Source organism: Mustela erminea, chromosome 12, assembly GCF_009829155.1.
Source record: "Mustela erminea isolate mMusErm1 chromosome 12, mMusErm1.Pri, whole genome shotgun sequence".
NCBI lineage: Eukaryota > Metazoa > Chordata > Mammalia > Carnivora > Mustelidae > Mustela > Mustela erminea.
Window position 1 is genome coordinate 24,799,278 of NC_045625.1, and position 17,381 is coordinate 24,816,658.

General features: G+C 47.2%; 1 long non-coding RNA gene across 2 annotated transcripts; it reads right to left on the bottom strand.

Annotated features, from left to right (window-relative positions):
* Positions 1-375: 375 nt before the first annotated feature.
* On the bottom strand, positions 376-15,790 carry LOC116570729. Of its 2 annotated transcripts, none has more exons than XR_004277540.1 (3): positions 15,683-15,790; positions 8,536-8,738; positions 376-529 (listed from the first exon to the last, which is right to left on the bottom strand). It is a non-coding gene; the product is annotated as an uncharacterized LOC116570729 (long non-coding RNA). The 2 variants fall into 2 exon arrangements; XR_004277541.1 differs by having other exon boundaries at positions 15,508-15,790.
* Positions 15,791-17,381: the final 1,591 nt, after the last annotated feature.

Here is a 17,381-nt window from a genome sequence, read left to right on the forward strand (position 1 = left end):
CAGCAGGGAACCTGCTTCCTCCTCTCTCTCTGCCTGCCTCTCTGCCTACTTCTGATCTCTCTCTGTCAAATAAATAAATAAAAAAAAATCTTAAAAAAAAAAAAAACAGATACACGTGAGGAAAGAAATATGTCGGCATTCGTTACCACATTTACCATTCTGTATCTTTTTTTTTTTTTTTTAAAGATTTTATTTATTTATTTGACAGAGAGAGATCACAAGTAGGCAGAGAGGCAGGCAGAGAGAGAGAGAGGAGGAAGCAGGCTCCCCGCTGAGCAGAGAGCCGGATGTGGGACTCGATCCCAGGACCCTGAGATCATGACCTGAGCCAAAGGCAGCGGCTTAACCCACTGAGCCACCCAGGCGCCCTACCATTCTGTATCTTATCTTCCCAAACACTTACATTTTTACATCATTGTTCTGCCTGTTTCTTCATTTCCAACAAACTCGCTGGGCATTTTCACGATCGGTACAAGTGTTGGCTGACAATTCATTCCAAGTTTCCTCTTCCTGGGAATTCAGACCTCCTCTGGACAAATAACAGATGGACCATCTTAATCCCGTTTGGCTCAGAAAGAACCATCCCTCGCTGAAGAGAGGATGGAGCTGATTTCTAGAGACTGACAGAAATGATGCTGTCCATTCAGGTCCCCTCACCAGAAGCTTTTATTTATTTATTTATTTGTTATTATTAGTATGAGTATTATTTACCAGAAGTTTTTAAATGGGATCATCCACATTTCATAAGATCTGGCAGGGGCACCTGGGTGGCTCAGTCGCTAAGCATCTGCCTTTGGCTCAGGTCATGATCTCAGGGTCCTGGGATTGAGCCCCACGTCGGGCTCCCTGCTCAGTGGAGAGCCTGCTTCTCCCTCTCCCATTCTCCCTGCTTCTGTACCCTTTCTCACTGTGTCTCTCTCTGTCAAATAAATACAATAAAAAAATATATACATATTTTTAAAAAGAATAAATCTCTGGCACAAAAGCAGATGAGAAGTCTTCCAAGGAAGCTCTTATGAGCAAATTTTCTGATCCTCACTTTCCTTCCCATAAGTCAGGGTTAATGATATGCCCTTGGCCAGTTTCCTGCAAAGACTCCATGAGGTAATGGGTATGGAAGGAGCTGCACCGGAATACAGCAAGCACCTGACAATAGGACCTGTAGGAAGAGTAGTAAGAGTACGAGCAACAATAACCTTTTCTTGAACGCTGACTCCGACCCAAGTATGGTGCAGAGCATCCAAGACGGCCTGTTAGGGAGACACTACAGAAGAGCATGGCTGAATGTGGCTTCTAGAGTTAGCCTGGATCTCAGTACTGGATCTGTCACGTACCAGCTGTGGCCTGGAGCAAAGAAGTCAACCCCCCTCTCCCTTGGTTTCCTGTTTGTAAAATGGGGAGCAGTGTGGATGGGAAAGCCATGTAAAGTACTTTGTACAGTGTCAGGGGCCCTATAGGTGTTACTGGCTGCTGTGAGCTCATTTGAGTACCCCAGCAACCCTTGGAGATCAGGACTGCTACTACTTTCATTTACAGAGAAGGGAGCTGAGGGCCTGGGGGTCATGGCTAGTCCTCCCTAGAACTCCAGTCCGACCTCAACACTGGCCAACTGCAAATTCCATGCGTGTTCTTGACCACCTCGCCCGCCCCGGCATTGCAGAACGCCAGCGCCATTATCCCTGCATTCTGTGTACCTCTACAGGACCAGCTCTGCCATGAGCTGAACGAGTAACAGGCATCTTCGTGAAAACAGCATGCACACGGTGATGACTACAGCCCAAAGCCTCAATCTCCTTCCTCTTCTCATTGTTCCCCAACAGGTGCAAGTGTTAATGCCCCCTCCCCATTACATACCCAAACTTGCATTTACATTGGAAGCCCCTATGTGCATTCATACATAGTCAAGGGTACACGGGGCCATAGGTGTAGTACACGCCCATAGGGTATTTGTAAACTGTATCCATGAGCTGTTGTACTAACACAGCACGTACATTATAAAATGCATGGGTATTATTAAAGAATGACATGATAGTAGGCAGAAATTAGAGTTCAAGTGGTTATTTTTCAGCCCCACAGCGGGTCAGGCAAAACTTCTGGATCACTGTTCCAAAGCAGCAAGGTGCAGCATGGCAGGATGGCCAGGATCAGATCACAGAGGGGGCTTGTTACAAATGTCCATTCAGGACCACTGCCCCCCATCAGGATCTCTGCAGAGGGACTAGGAACTAGCATGTAAAAGGTGCCCCCAGGTGATTCTTAAGTTTAGGAAGTTGGAGAAGATTTCCAAGGCTTTTGGTCTAAAACATGCATATAAATCTGAGATCATGTATCTTCTGGAAGCTTCAATCGGTTCATTTCTAAATGAGGATATCAATCCCCATTCTCCAGGGAGACGTGGTAAAGGGGCCTAACAAGGCATGCACCGTTTTTCAAACTCTAAAAAAAGGTGGCCTGTGGTAGGGAATACACTTTGCATCACAACCAGCGCACACATCCAGAAACGTGTGTCTGTGCAGCAGACACTATGAAACACTCCTTGGATCCTTCCTTCAGGCAGTGTCTTTGGAGTTGATTCCGATTTTGTTAAAGAAAACATGCTGGTAGAGATCCTGGGTGGCTTTTTTGAATAATATATGTCCCTTAAAAAGTTCTCCTGCGTGAATGATTTCACCATCCTTTGGATATTCTCAATAACCCTGTGAGATTAAGAATAAGTTGGTAGCCCAGGAAGCAGAAGACAGGACTAACAGTCTGGGTCTAGGGCCTTCCCTTCAGCTCACGTGACTCCATGCTCTCCCCACGGTCACCTCACCTAAGCCTCCCAGATGGTCCCCACAGGGCTTTTTGGAGACCAGGGCTGAGGTCATTCTCATTTTTGAGGTCCTAGTTTATTTAAAAAAATGGAGAAGTTGGGGCACCTAGGTGGCTCAGTGGGTTAAGGTCTCTGCCTTCAGCTCAGGTCATGATCCCAGGGTCCTGGGATCGAGCCCCTCATCAGGCTCTCTGCTCAGCAGGGAGCCTGCTTCCTCCTCTCTCCCTCTCTGCCTGCCGCTCTGCCTACTTGTGATCTCTTTCTCTCTCAAATAAATTAAAAAAAAAAAAAAAGAAGAAGAAGAAGTAGTGCCAAAAGAGGAGGAGAACGATCATAGTTAGCAGATCAATGCCCTGAACATACAAACACATCAACAGCAATGCCTGCACATTATTATCCTTATTTGGAGATTATATCAGAAACCTATGTTTGAGACCACTCGTGATGCAGGACCCTATTCAAATAACCTTCCTGTGCCCCTCCCCCTTGACAGGGGAGAGGTCCTCATGGCCAAACACATTTTGCATGAATTTCCCTTGACAGAGGTTGTTGGTACCTTGCTGGGACAGGTTCCCTGCAGGCTGGGGCTGGAAGCCGGCCACCAGCGAGCCAAGGAATCAGAGGAGCTGAAGTCATGGATAAAGTGAGTAAAAATGCCTTCCCACAGCACGGCTGTAAAAGTCAGGAGTGAACCAGGATAGCAGCTGTAGCCCAGGCTGCTTGAAGGATATTGATATGAGAGGAGACAGATTGAGCACATAGAAAATGATAGGAGGATTTAGCTAATGGACAGGTTGAACTTGAAGTCACAACAGAAGAAATTAAAGTGTGGGAAGATGGGGAAATATACAGGCAGGCTGGGCAAAATCAGCCTGTTATACAAAAAGGTACCTACTTCCCCTCCAGAATCAGATGTGCTGGGTAAACCACATCACCGTGCAACCAAATACCAGATGAAGAAAACTGTCTCCTTATAAGATTTTCCAAATAAAGGGCACCTGGGTGGCTCAGTGGGCTAAAGCCTCTGCTTTTGGCTCAGATCATAATCTTGGGGTCCTGGGATTGAGGCCCGAGTCGGGCTCCCTGCTCAGCAGGGAGCTTGCTTCCCCCCGACCCTCCCTGCCTCTCTGCCTACTTGTGACCTCTTTAAATAAAATCTTTTTTAAAGAAGATTTTCCAAATAAAGTATGAAAATGAAATGCTAGAATTAGAATATCACTATTTGCAACCCGTGGTGGGTTAATAGACATGGGCATTGAGCATCAGTGGCTGCTAACATCAAAAAAGACATGAAAACCAGACATTATGTGTTCCCTGATGAAAGAATGCAGTGTCCTCTATAAGATTGCCAAAGAGATCACTTCTGTGTCTGACAAAGACTTTGGGGCCAGCTACCAATTTGCAAGGAATACAGGGGATGGAGGGAGATGTTGAGCTGCACCAAGAGTGTGTAATGCAACCAGAAAATTCAGAGTGTGAGAAACCACAGCTCATTCTCTCGAGTTCTTCAAAATATAAAGTGCAGGGAAAGGAAAAGGATGAAGGGGAAACCCACAGAGGGAAATAAACCTAAGAGATATATCAAGTTTTTTAAAAAAGAAAAATTATTATAGTGTTTAAATATGCCTAATTAGATGATAAATTCAAGCAAGTGGCTATTTTTAGAGGGAAGGTCAGGGCTGTGACTAGGATAAGGCATGTAGAGAGCTTCTGGGGGATAGCAAAGGTCTTTTTTTTTTTTTCTTTTAAAGATTTATTAGAGAGAGAGAGAGAGGGAGAGCATGTGCATGGGGAAGGGAAGTTGGGGGAGAAGGACAGAGGGACAGAATCTTTCAAGCAGTCTCCTCGCTGAGCCCAAAGGAGCAGAACTTGGGGCTCTCTCCCATGACCTGAGATCATGACCTGAGTCAAAACCAAGAGCTGGATGCTTAACCGACTGAGCCACCCAGGCACCCCTCAAAGTTCTGTTTCTTGACTGGTGGAATTTAAGAAGGTGTGTGCCTCATTAGAGCCTTGATAAAAATGAAATACAATTTCTAAGGCCTCGCGTACCAGCAACACAGATGGCAGAGGGATTGTGCTTATCAGGAGAGAATGATGTCTGGGATTTGTCTTACAATAACACAGGAGAGCGGTCAGAAGATGGTGGTATGGCAGGGACGTGACTGGCCATAGGGTAGTGATTCTTGGGGTTGCTTGATAGGTCCATGAGTGTTCGTTACGATCCCACTCCATCTACTTCTGCGAAGGTTTTAAGTTCTCTTAAATAAAAAATATTAAAATAAAAAAAAGATGTGTGCCTTATAATCATTCACCAAGCTGTCTCTCTGTGTGGTTTTCTGGACCTGCGCTTAATTTTACAAGGTTGAAAATATCAGAGGCAGCTTCTTCCGGTTTTATGTGCATGTGGCTTTAAGCTCTGGCACCCAACTCAACAGTTAGGATGTCAATGACAGCGGTTCTTCAAAACCCTCACAATTTCACAGCTGTCTTCCTTCTCACGGCACCACTAAGAAGGAGAACTTGTAGCCCAACACAAGAGAGATAACAGAGGGTTTGGAATTAGATAGAGCTGGACTTAACCCTCCTATCTACACGGTTCACTTGCTGTCTTCTATCTAATAGTTGAGCAATGTCATGTAAATTTCCAGATCCCATGGAGCTTCAAGTTCCTCATGTATCAAGCAGGAATAATGTATTATTGTGAGGCTTAGGTAAGTGTGTACAAGGGTATACAGTAGATGCTCAAGTGATGTTATTACTGTAATTATTTTTATGAGTCAAAGAACAGGCTGGCCAGGTTCTGGGACCTGGAGTGTGTGTAAGTCCTCTGCCTTGTTGGGTAGTTATTCTGATCATTCCCATAGTTGCTCTAAGCCCAGTGGTCGTTTCTCTTCCTGTCTTCTGCTTTCTCATGAGGACAGGCCCAAGCAAGGAAGCATAGAGTCATACCTTTGAGTGATTGGAGCCCGTGATGCTCTCTGGGGTGTCTTTCCCTGAGGACATTATATAAGGAATCAATGAGTCACCCTTTCAGTAAGAAAGTCAATGACAAAACAACACCTTCACTGACTATTCGTTTCCATCTGGGGTTCTGGACTTGGGAGATATGGGCCCATCTGTGAGAAACCCCTACTTACTCTCCTGGGCCCATCCCGAGCCACACTGCTGAGGCTGCCAGGACCTGTCTGACAGTCCACCTCTTCAAAGATAAGTCTGGTTAACACTGTGCTCCTCCATGGGGCAGAAATTTGGCAATTTCTGGAGACTTTTGGTTGTCATAACTGGGAAGATGCTCCTGCCATCTACTCGGCAGAGACGAGGGATGCTGCTAAACGTTCCACATCACTAAAGACAGATCCTTACCACAAAGAATTATCAGGCCCAAATTGTCAATAATGCCAAGGTTGAGAAAACTGATCTGGAGGGAACTGGGCAAGGAGGCCGGTGGCCTGCAACCTGCAGGTCCTGCCCCAGGCACGTAGGCCTGTGCCCAGTTTATAGACAGAATGCTTGAGGTTTTGAGAGGTTCTATGGCCTGCCCAAAGTCACTGAACTGTTGGGGAGGTGGCCTGACTCTAAGCCTCCTTCTCTGTTAGAGATCACCTCCTCAAGGTTTCCTGATCGTTGAGATTTATGGAACTCCTTTAAAAATATGACCTTCAAAGGACAACCTGAACCCCAAGAAGGAAGTGGAACCTTCCTTAGGAGTTGCTCATAAAACACTCACTGTTTTCCCATTCCTGACTCGGGGATGATCCAGCCCAGCTTCTGAGTTGGGGCATACAAGCCCTTTCAAGTCGGGCTGCCATTCAGCGCTCCAGCCTCCTGTCACAATTTTCTCAGCTCCACAAGGCTTTCTCCACTGCCCTCCCCGCTCGGTCTCAGAGCCATGCCTTTGTTCCCTGTTGGCCAAATCCGTACCTGTTCTACCTGAAGACACTGGATGATTTTAGAGGGATAAAGAGATCACTGTTTTTCACTTGAATATAGGTATTTGTTTTAATGGGTATTAGGAGAAAAGAAACCGGCAAGCAACCCCATGATACAGTGTGTGGTTTTTAAAAAGATTTAATTTACTTATTTGAGAGAGAGTGATAGAGAGCACGATGGGGTGGGGAGTGAGGGGCTGAGGGAGAGGGAAAGTAGACTCTCCGTTGAGCACGGAGTCTGACACGGGACTCGATGCTCGGAATCTTGACTTGAGCTGAAGGCAGATGCTTATCTGACTGAGCCACCCAAGAACTCCCAGTGTGTGGTTTTTAAAAGAATGGATCTAAGTTTAGAAATTGTCAATTAAAAATGTCACCTGAATACTGTACAGGTAGTGGTAAAAATTGTGAAGGTGGTGCGAAAGGCTCAAAGTGTATCTTTTTTTTTTTTTTAAAGATTTTATTTATTTATTTGACAGACAGAGATCACAAGTAGGCAGAGAGGCAGGCAGAGAGAGAGAGAGAGAGAGAGGGAAGCAGGCTTCCTGCGGAGCAGGGAGCCCGATGCGGGGCTCGATCCCAGGACCCTGAGATCATGACCCGAGCCGAAGGCAGCAGCCCAAACCACTGAGCCACCCAGGCACCCCTCGAAGTGTATCTTTACACAAGCTCTTTTTCTGTCCCAATGCCTTTCCCCTGCCTGCTCCCCAGCTCACCTCTCTGCCTCTGAACCCGCCCCACCGCGTGTCCCGCTCCTGCCTCTTCAGGCTTGAAGACCCAGCCGAGGCTTTCATTCCTCCAGAAGCCTTTCTTTTTCTTTTTATTTTTTTTTTAAGATTTTATTTATTTATTTGACAGAGAGAGAGATTACAAGTAGGCAGGGAGGCAAGCAGAGAGAGAGGGGGAAGCAGGCTCCCTGCTGAGCAGAGATCCTGATGTGGGACTCCATCCCAGGACCCTGGGCTCATGACCTGAGCCGAAGGCAGCGGCTTAACCCACTGAGCCACCCAGGCGCCCCTCCAGAAGCCTTTCTGATTCCCATCCAGCTTCTGGCCCCAGCTCGGTCCAGGGTTTCCTGGAGGAGGACCAGGAGGTGATTTCCAGGAGGCAAGACACACAGCCACCTAATGCAGCCTGAAACTGAGTGGCGGGGGCTCTGAGCCATTCCAGAAGAGCAGGCACAAGGCGAGGCTTTTTACTGTGACGTTCTCATCTCCAGTTCATGCAGGAAAGAGCTTCTGACCTAAACAGAACCTTAATGACAAGCCAGGGCTCCAGAACATTTCAAGGTCATGTCTGCATTTATCCTGACAGGAACCAAGCATCAGGTAGCACTGGACTCCAGCTGAGTCTACACAGCCTGTCGCCGTGTGCCAAAGAGTCTCTGAACTCGGGTCTGGGAGACCTTGTTCTGTCTGCGTTTGGCCAGATCCCTTTTTCCCCTCTGAGTCCAAGTGTTCCCATCCATAAAATGGGACCAGGGAGGGATCCCCACTTACCTCCCATGGTTGCCATGAGTTCTGACCTGAGTGAATGGCTGTGGGAGCGTTTTGGAAACCGTAAACACTTCTCAATGAATGGAAGGGGTTGTTATTTTTAAACTCCTAAATGAGGACAGCCTGGTGCTCTGGGGTTTTCAGTGTGATGCTGTGTAACTAGAATAACCGGATTGCATGTTCGTGCATCTATGCGTGTGTGCACACACCCTGCTTACAGAATGCGGTTTTGAGGCCTCTTTGAGATCCAGCAAATACAAGCAGCTCAGAAAAGACAATTAGGACACACACTCACCAGTTCTTGCTTGAGTTGCACTGCTGAGCTGGGCCCTGGTGACATGGAGAGGAAGGACGTGTCTCGGGCCTGGACAAGCATCTATTTCAGCAGGCAGAACCCAAGCGTGACGAAGGACTTCCATGCTGAGCTAGGAGGACCACGACTCACGACACGTAGGGTACTGCAGGAATTCCCCGATGTAGCCCCGAATCCTGGGAAGCCTGCAAACCGATGAGAAAGACATTGTTTTAAGATGAAAGAAATGGAATGCTACTTTATTACTCATCGTAGACACGATTCCCCAGAAAAATGTAATGTCTTTATTTTTCAGAGGTGTTTTTAAATTGCATTTGGGGAGAGGATCAGATGGGCGCTGAGAGGCTCAGCTTTGTCCTGAGCTGTCCTGAGGCCTAGAGTCCGGGTTCTGGCCCCAGTGGCAAGCAGAATATTTGACGCCAACCCTCAAAGCTGTACATAAATGCACAGTCAACATCAGCTCACGATGACGGCCAGCCACCACTGCCTGGCCGAGTCCTGTGTGGGGTCTGGGGGCTGGAGGAGGACCAGGGTGTGTGTGCTGGCCATGCGTCAGCAAGTCAGACCACCGAGGGGGAACAACGTGACGATACCTGATGCCGAGAGGGACCAAGGAGGCCTGCCCAGAGGATGACATCCAGGCCAGTAATGAAAGCTGCTCCCTGCCCGCCAGTCGTGGCTTTCCTCCGAAGCATGCCCTGGGGGCCACCCTCTGGGGGCCAGACGAGCCAGCCCTGGCGCCACAACTCTGTGGGTCCCTACCATTCACATCCTCCCAACTCTGGGCTCCTCCAGATCAAGGGCGGACGCTTTATCTCCAAATCCCTGGCACAGTGTAGGGACTCTGAGAATGGTTGTTGAGTGAATGCAAGATTGGAAAGGCATTACAATAGATAGAAGAGCTTTGAGGGAGAACACCACTGCCCTGAAGCTTGCATTCTCAAGGGTTACAAATGGCTCTGATTTAGAGTTCCCTCATTTAATTTATCTCAGCATTTCCATTAGGCCTTTCTGCCTTTTCTTGTTAAAAGTACTAATAGTATTAAGAGGCAAGATCTATATACTACGTATGTAAATTATGAAATGTAATTTGAAGAAATGAATACCCTTGGGGCTCCTGGGTGGCTCAGTGGGTTAGGCATCTGCCTTCAGCTCAGGTCATAGTCTTAGAGTCCTGGGATCGAGTCCCACATTGAGCTCTCTGCTCAGCAGGGAGCCTGTTCCCCTCCCCCACCCCCCACCACTGCCTGCCTCTCTGCCTGCTTGTGATCTCTGTCAAATAAATAAATAAAATCTTTAAAAAATGAATATCCTTAAGCCACAAATCAGCTCAAGAACTGGACCATTCCTAGTACTAATGCGTCTACCTCTCTCAACTCCTCCCCTTGAAGACCCTCACAGACCATCTCTATGGCCACTTTCCTCAACTTTCCATTGGTTATTCCATTTATGACTTAATGGCTTTGCTCCAAATGTATGTAGAATGGAACAAATCTATTATTGGGTTTATTTTAAATAATTTTTAAAAATTTTTAAAGGTTTTATTTTTATTTGACACAGAGATAGAGAGAACAAGTAGGCAGAGCAGCAGGCAGAGGGAGAGGGAGAAGCAGGCTCTCCACTGAGCAGAGAGCCCAATGTGGGGCTTGATCCCAGGACCCTAGGAAAACGACCTGAGCCAAAGGCAGCAGCTTAATCAACTGAGCCTCCCAGACACCCTATTGGGTTTATTTTGTTTTACTTGTTTTGAGCTTCATAAAAAGGAATACTCTGTGAAATCTTATGCATCTTGCTTTCTTTACTCATTAGTTCCATGTAATTGAACGTGGCCATAATTCACTCATGCTCACTTCTGAATTGTATAACATTGTGTAAATATACATTCATTGGTTCATTCATTCATCCATTCACCCACTGATGCACATTATGCTTGTTTCCAGTTGTTTGCCATTATTTCCAATGCTATCGTGAACATTCTCTGTGTATTTTCTGGTACATATGATTAGGGCTTCATCTCAAGTATATACCACGAAGGAGATCGCTCGAATGTTTCAGAACGTTTGGGAGCTGGTGAAGTGTATTCATGGCCTGACATTCAGAGCTGGCTGAGACCTGGCCCAGAATCTCTCCAGCCTTGCTCCCGCCACCCCTGCCATGGCCACCCTCCCTGTGCCCTTCCCAGAATGCGGATTTGCCCTGCACGTCGTGGGCTCCAGGACTTTGACCATGCCCAGAGCGCCTTCCCAGCCCCTCCTCCACCTCCTTTCTTCTCTCAAAGTACAGCTCAAAGCCTCACTTCCCTGCTTCATGGCCAGTCTCCTCTGCACCACTGCACTTTGCTTGGGTTCAGGGAGGAAATATCCACTGCCAAGCCCCAGCTCTACCCCATCTCATGGTGGTGTGATTTTAGAAAGTTTTTTCATCTCTGAACTACTGGTCCACACCCCTAAGACAGAGGGATCATGCCATGATCACTGAATATTTACTGAGGCCAGGCTTACTTTTTTTTACATGCATTCCACAATTAACACAATGTGGTATCATGTTGTCGTTAGGGTCATACGCTCTGGAATTAGATCATCCTGGGCTTGAGGATTAAGTGAGTCAACGTATATAAAAGACTTAGCACAATCCCTGGCACATAGAAAATGTGCAGTAATTTCTAGCTGTGGCTAGTATTCACACCCTCATAAAGGAGTCACTTATGAAGGCGTCACTATTTTTATTCCCAGTTTACAGAATAGGAAACTGAGGCACGTAGAGATTCTATAGCTTGCCTGAGGGATACAGTTGAGTTAGGATCTGAACCTTAACAACAAGCCTAAGCCCCTAATGATTTTCCATAACTACAGTTTGAAGATGAGAGGCAAAAAAGAAAGTATTAAAATCAAAAGTATTTTCTTCTTTTCTGTCTGCTGAATATTTGGCCAAACTCCTCTGGCCGGTGCTCAAGTCCATATTTTCTCTTTAAAAATGAATACTTTCAGACAGAAAAGCCTCGTTATTTTTTACATCTAATGCCTTCCTGGTATAGCCAGGGCAGGCCAAAAGGATGCATTTAAACAGTCACAATGGTTCATTCAGGGGGAACCTCCTTGCTAAGAGTCACTGCTGTTTTCTGTCTTTCTCTCACCTTAAAAAAAAAAAAAAAAAGTTTATGAAGCAATAAGGCAGCACTATAAACATGTTTTCCAATTCACTACCAGCTGTCTGGTGAATCATAAAGCTCCCTGAAATGAGTGTGAATGAGGACCATCCCAACAGTGAAAAGATTAGGAGGCTTTAGGGGAGCCTAGCTGGCTCTGTCAGTAGAGAGTACAAGTCTTGATCTCAGGATCATGAGCTCAAGCCCCAAATTAGGACATTCGTGATTTTAAAGCGGTATATAAACTAGTAACCAGAAGACTTCAGACCATTTAGGTCTTTTAAAGAATAAGCGCTCTGCTTGAGGCTTCCCAGAACTTTTCATCTGGGTCTTCTAAGCACTTTTCAGCGGGATTTGGTGTTTGGGTGTTTCTGCCCATAGACGGGTGTGGGGGAATCTTTAAAGGGCCTCCCTGTAGGGTGAGGTTAGGCTGAAGGAGTAGTGGGGGACACAGCTTGGAAGGAGAGCAGAGTTGTCCCCAGGGCTGCCGAGGAATGGACCCAGGACTGAGGATGCACCCTTAAGCTCCACATTCAGCAGAACTCTCTAGCAAGCCGCAGTGTTCAATGGTGCTGGCGGGGGGAGGGGGGAGGCAGCTGCTAGAGGAGTGTGGGCAGTCATTTGAGAGGACTCAGGGGGCGGGGGGAGGGTCTAGTAGCCTGGCAGTCACATTTCCTGAAGCCTGTGTCCACCAGGAGCTGAGACTCTCTGAACCTATAACTTGATCAGAGCCGGGGTTCCCTGACGTCAAGCTCAGGGCTCTCTGTACTCAACTTTGCCGCCCCTTATCTCCCAACTTCCATCTTGCACTCTCAAAGGGGTAAGGATTTTTTTGTTCTTTATCTTTAATTGTGATGAAATACACACAACATAAAATGTCCCATCTGAACCATGTTGACGTGTCCAGTTCAGAGGCATTAAGGGACATTCACGCTGTCATGCAGTCACCACAACTCACCATCTCCAGAACATCTTTGTATTCTCATTCCGACACTCTATACCTATCAGACATGAACTCCCCGTTTCCCCCTCCCTCCCAGCCCCTTGTAACCACCATTTCACTTTCTGTTCCCAGGACTTTCATTACTTTCACTACCCCAAACAAGTGGAATCACACAGTCTTTTTCTTTTTTGTGGCTGGCTGATTTTACTTAGCATAATGTCCCCAGATTCACCCATGTTGTCCATATGTCACAATTCCCTTCCCTTTTTAAGGCTGAATAATATTCCAATACATATATTCCATATTTTGCTTATCCACTCATCTGTTGTTAGGCACTTAGGTTGTGCCCATCTTTTGGCTACCATGATTAGTAATGCCATGAACGTGGATGCACAGTATCTATTTGAAATCTGATTTCAGTTCTTTTTTTTTTAAGATTTTATGTATTTATTTGACAGAGAGAAATCACAAGTATATGGAGAGGCAGGCAGAGAGAGAGAGGGAAGCAGGCTCCCTGCTGAGCAGAGAGCCTGATGCGGGACTCGATCCCAGGACCCTGAGATCATGACCTGAGCCGAAGGCTCCCACTGAGCCACCCAGGCGCCCCAGATTTCAGTTCTTTTAAGTATATATCCAGAGCCGGTATTTTTGGGTCATATGGTAAATAATTTTTTGAAGAACCGCCATACTGTTTGCCATAATGGCTACACCGATTTTACATTCTTACTAACAGTGCGAAAAGGTTCTAATTGCTTCAGAACCCCCTGAGCCCTTGTTATTTTCTATTTTTGTTTTTTATGTCAGCCATTTGGATGGCTGTGAGATAGTATGTCATTGTGGTTTTGAAGACACGAACTCTTAGTCATCTCTCGTGTTAGTCCAGGTCCTCACCAGTGGAAGATGGGATTAAACATGGAGGGATTTTCTTAAGAGAAACAGCCGGGAGGGAAAACCTACAGGGAGCCAGGGAAGGCTGGGGAGCTCGAGGGGTTGGAAGGGGAACAGAGTGGTCTGTGGAGTCATCTCAAGAGGCAGAACAAGGGTGGCTGCAAGTATGGCCCCAAGTGAAGGGGACAAGGGAGAAAGTTGGGCTGAAGCATCCTAGACTGCCATGCAGTCTCAGGTAGGTTCAGCAAGGTCTTTGGGGAGACCTTGCGCCAGTGACACCTCGCAGTGGAGCCCAGTGTCTCCCAGGATCAGGGCTTCCTTGGTATGCCTGCCACACTCTGTCAATGGCTAGGAGCAGCCCATGGAAAGTGCGGCCAGTACCAACACCATGAAGGATTTCAGAGCAGCTCGGGGTCAGTTACAGCGAATGACTCTTTCCATCATTGGAAGCTTAAGTTAAATTAGGTCCTACTAGAGTAGGATGGGCCCCAATCCAACATGGCTGTCATTTTCCTAAAATGGGAGAATTTAGACACAGACTCACATCCAGGGACAGTGTCATAGAAACATGAAGGCAGCGATGGGTGATGCTTCCACAAGCCAAAGAATGTCAAAGATTGCTAGCAAGACACCAGAAACAAGGCAAGAGACATGGAACACATTCTCCCCAAGGCCCTCAGAAGGAACCAGCCTCGCCAACACTTGGATTTCAGACTTCTAGTCTCCAGAACTATGAGAAAAGCCGTCTCTGTTGTGTAAGCCACTCAGTCCGCAGTATTTTATGGGGCGACCCTAGCATATTGAAAGAGAAGACGAGGAAGAAACCAGGTTATCATGGTAATCACATTGGATATTTACTTTTTAAGGAGCTCTACCCTACCGTATGATGACATTAAAGAAAATTATATTACTAGAAAAAAATAATTGCTTATCAGGAGATTATTCTGATGTGGCAATACACAAATGTTTTCAAACAGCTGGTACCTTGTAAAAGAAGGCTCTTGTAAACAGGATATTCCTGTTGGCATGGGACTGCATATTTGCTTAAAAAAACAGTGCCCTGTTTCTGCAACAGTCAACCAATGCAAACAAGGAAATATAGCTGGAGAAATTAGAAAATGCATACATCGTAGAAAAATCCCCTGGACATGAAGGTAGGCAAGACCAGCTCAAGAGTGACAAAGGATGTCTGGCAAACACAGAAGCTTGCCCTTTGAAATGTCTGACATTTTCCTGGAAAAGTCACACTTGGGTATATTGAAAAGAAAAAGCATACAGTGTCAAGGCGGGAAGGGAGCTTAGAGTTAATCTCATCTCTCTACAAAGTTTTACTGGTTGAAAGAACTGAAGCCCAGAGAGGGGAAGGGACTTGCCCAAGGTCACACAGCCAGCAGCAAGGGGCAGCTGGGACTCCTGAACCCAGCTTTTCTTTTTTTTTTTTTTTAGAGAGAGATCACAAGTAGGCAGAGAGGCAGGCAGAGAGAGAGAGAGAGGAGGAAGCAGGCTCGCTGCTGAGCAGAGAGCCCGATGTGGGACTCGATCCCAGGACCCTGAGATCATGACCTGAGCCGAAGGCAGCGGCTCAACCCACTGAGCCACCCAGGCGCCCCTGAACCCAGCTTTTCTAACTCCAGGTCATCCTTTCCTCTTTGATTCTTCTGCCTCTCCCTCTGGGCCTGGTTCCTAACTAAGTTAAATCCATGGGGGAAACAAATCCACTTTCTACCTGACAAGTGAGCTCTTCTCATTGTTCTCATTGTCCCTGAGTCGCTGGCAGGTCTGGCTCAGCGCTTTCACCCACTGACCTGGGACCTTCGGAGACTTCTTCCAAGTTATGTCAGTGGAGCGGGAGGGCAGGGCGACAGCCTTCTCCCCCAGTGCCTGACTTACTGCTCCGGGGGATAAACCCAATGCCCAGCAGAGTTCTCCCTCCCTCGCTCCCTCCAATCCCAGAAGGAATTGCAAGAAGACCCTTTACCTTTTTGCAACCGGGACAGGAGGGTTTGGCAGGCAACTCCATCACCGCATCCAGCACTTACAACACAACACCCTCCCAACACACACAGCCACCAAGCCCCTGGAGGAATGAGGCAAGCTCCTAAGGAGCCTGGACATGGGGAAATGTGCAGTGGCAGAAAGAGAATGGGCTTCACCTTTGCATTTGCTTCTGGCTGTCCTACCCCTGAGGCAGGTTCCAGAACTCTGAGCTGCCACGGTGGCATCTAACCACAGGCCGTCAGGAGGACTGGAGGCGAGGATGCTTACTGCAGACGGCCAGCTGAGTGCTTGTTCCTGTGGCTATTTTTATAGGGACTGCGGCTCGTCGAGACTTCTGATGACTTCCCACTGCCGGGACCCTGGTTCCCAGTAAGTCCAAGGCCAGTGGGATCCGGCAGGCTGACTGTGACAGCGTCCTAACTCATCCCTCCGCCTCCCCCTCCTCCCTGCTCCACCTGCCCTCCGAAGCGATCTTGCTGAAGTGCCAATCTGCTCGTGTTCTTCCCTCCTCAAGAAAACCTCCTTTGGCTGCCCTTCACTTCCGGGATCAAGTCCAAACTCGAGGCTTGGCACTTGAGCCCATCATCATCTGCACCTGGCAACCCACCGTGCTCGAGCCTCACAGATTTGCTCTTCACTCTCTCAAGCATCTGTTGCTTATCACCCCTCCGGTCCCTGCTCTGCTTCCCCTGCCGCCTGGCATGTCCTTGCTGTTCTTCTTGATCTAGCTCAGTGGTTCTCAAAGTGCCACAGCAGCTGCAGCACCGGGGAGCCTGCTGGGTATACCAATGCTTGGGCCTTACCCTTGACCTGCTCAATCAAAAACACTGGACAAGGAAACCAGCAGTCTGAATTTTACCAAGTCCTCCAGGGCACTCGGATGCATGAGTAAGTTAGAGAACCACTATCTAGTGAAAATGTCCTCACTCAGATGTTGCTTTAAAAAAAAACTTTTAAAAAATTTATTTGAGAGAGAGAAAGAGAGGGAGAGAGCATGAGCAGTGGGAGGGGTAGAGGGAGAGGGAGAAGTAAACCCCCGCTGAGCAGGGAGCCCAAGGCGGGGCTCAATCCCAAGACCCTGGGATCATGACCTGAGCTGAAGGCAGACGCTTAACCCACTGAGCCACCCATGGGCCTGCCAGTTTTCTTTTAATTTTATTTTTTGATTTTCGTGAAATACATAGAGCATAAAATTGACCATCTCAACCATTTTCAAGGGTCCAGTGGTGTCAAATAGTCTCATTCTATGACAGTTTTCATGGGAACAAAAGGATGATTCAAATTGCTTGAAAACAAGCAAAATTGGCAATCCAAAAATGATTAATCACATCCACACTGAGCTTTGGAACTCTCCAGAAGGCATGCTTGCCCCTCTTTGAGAACAAGAGTAACAGTTAACATTTGCTGAGTGCTTACTAGGTCCCAGGGAACCAGGCTAAGTTCTTTCAAACATATTTTTTTTTTTAAGATTTTATTTATTTATTTGTCAGAGAGCGAGCAAGCGCGAGCAAGCACAGGCAGACAGAGTGGAAGGCAGAGTCAGAGGGAGAAGCAGGCTCCCTGCGGAGCAAGGAGCCCGATGCGGGACTCGATCCCAGGACGCTGGGATCATGACCTGAGCCGAAGGCAGCTGCTTAACCAACTGAGCCACCCAGGCGTCCCATCAAACATATTTTATTCAATGTATGCACCCAACTCTAGGAAGCAGATATTACTACTATCTCCATATCACCAAAGAAGAAACTAATGCACAGAGAAACAGAATAGCTTACTAAGGAGCCATGGATCCCTGGATTCAGATCTCAGAGCTGCCCCCAAGCTTAGGTCCTAGCTTTCTACAGACAGCACCGCTCA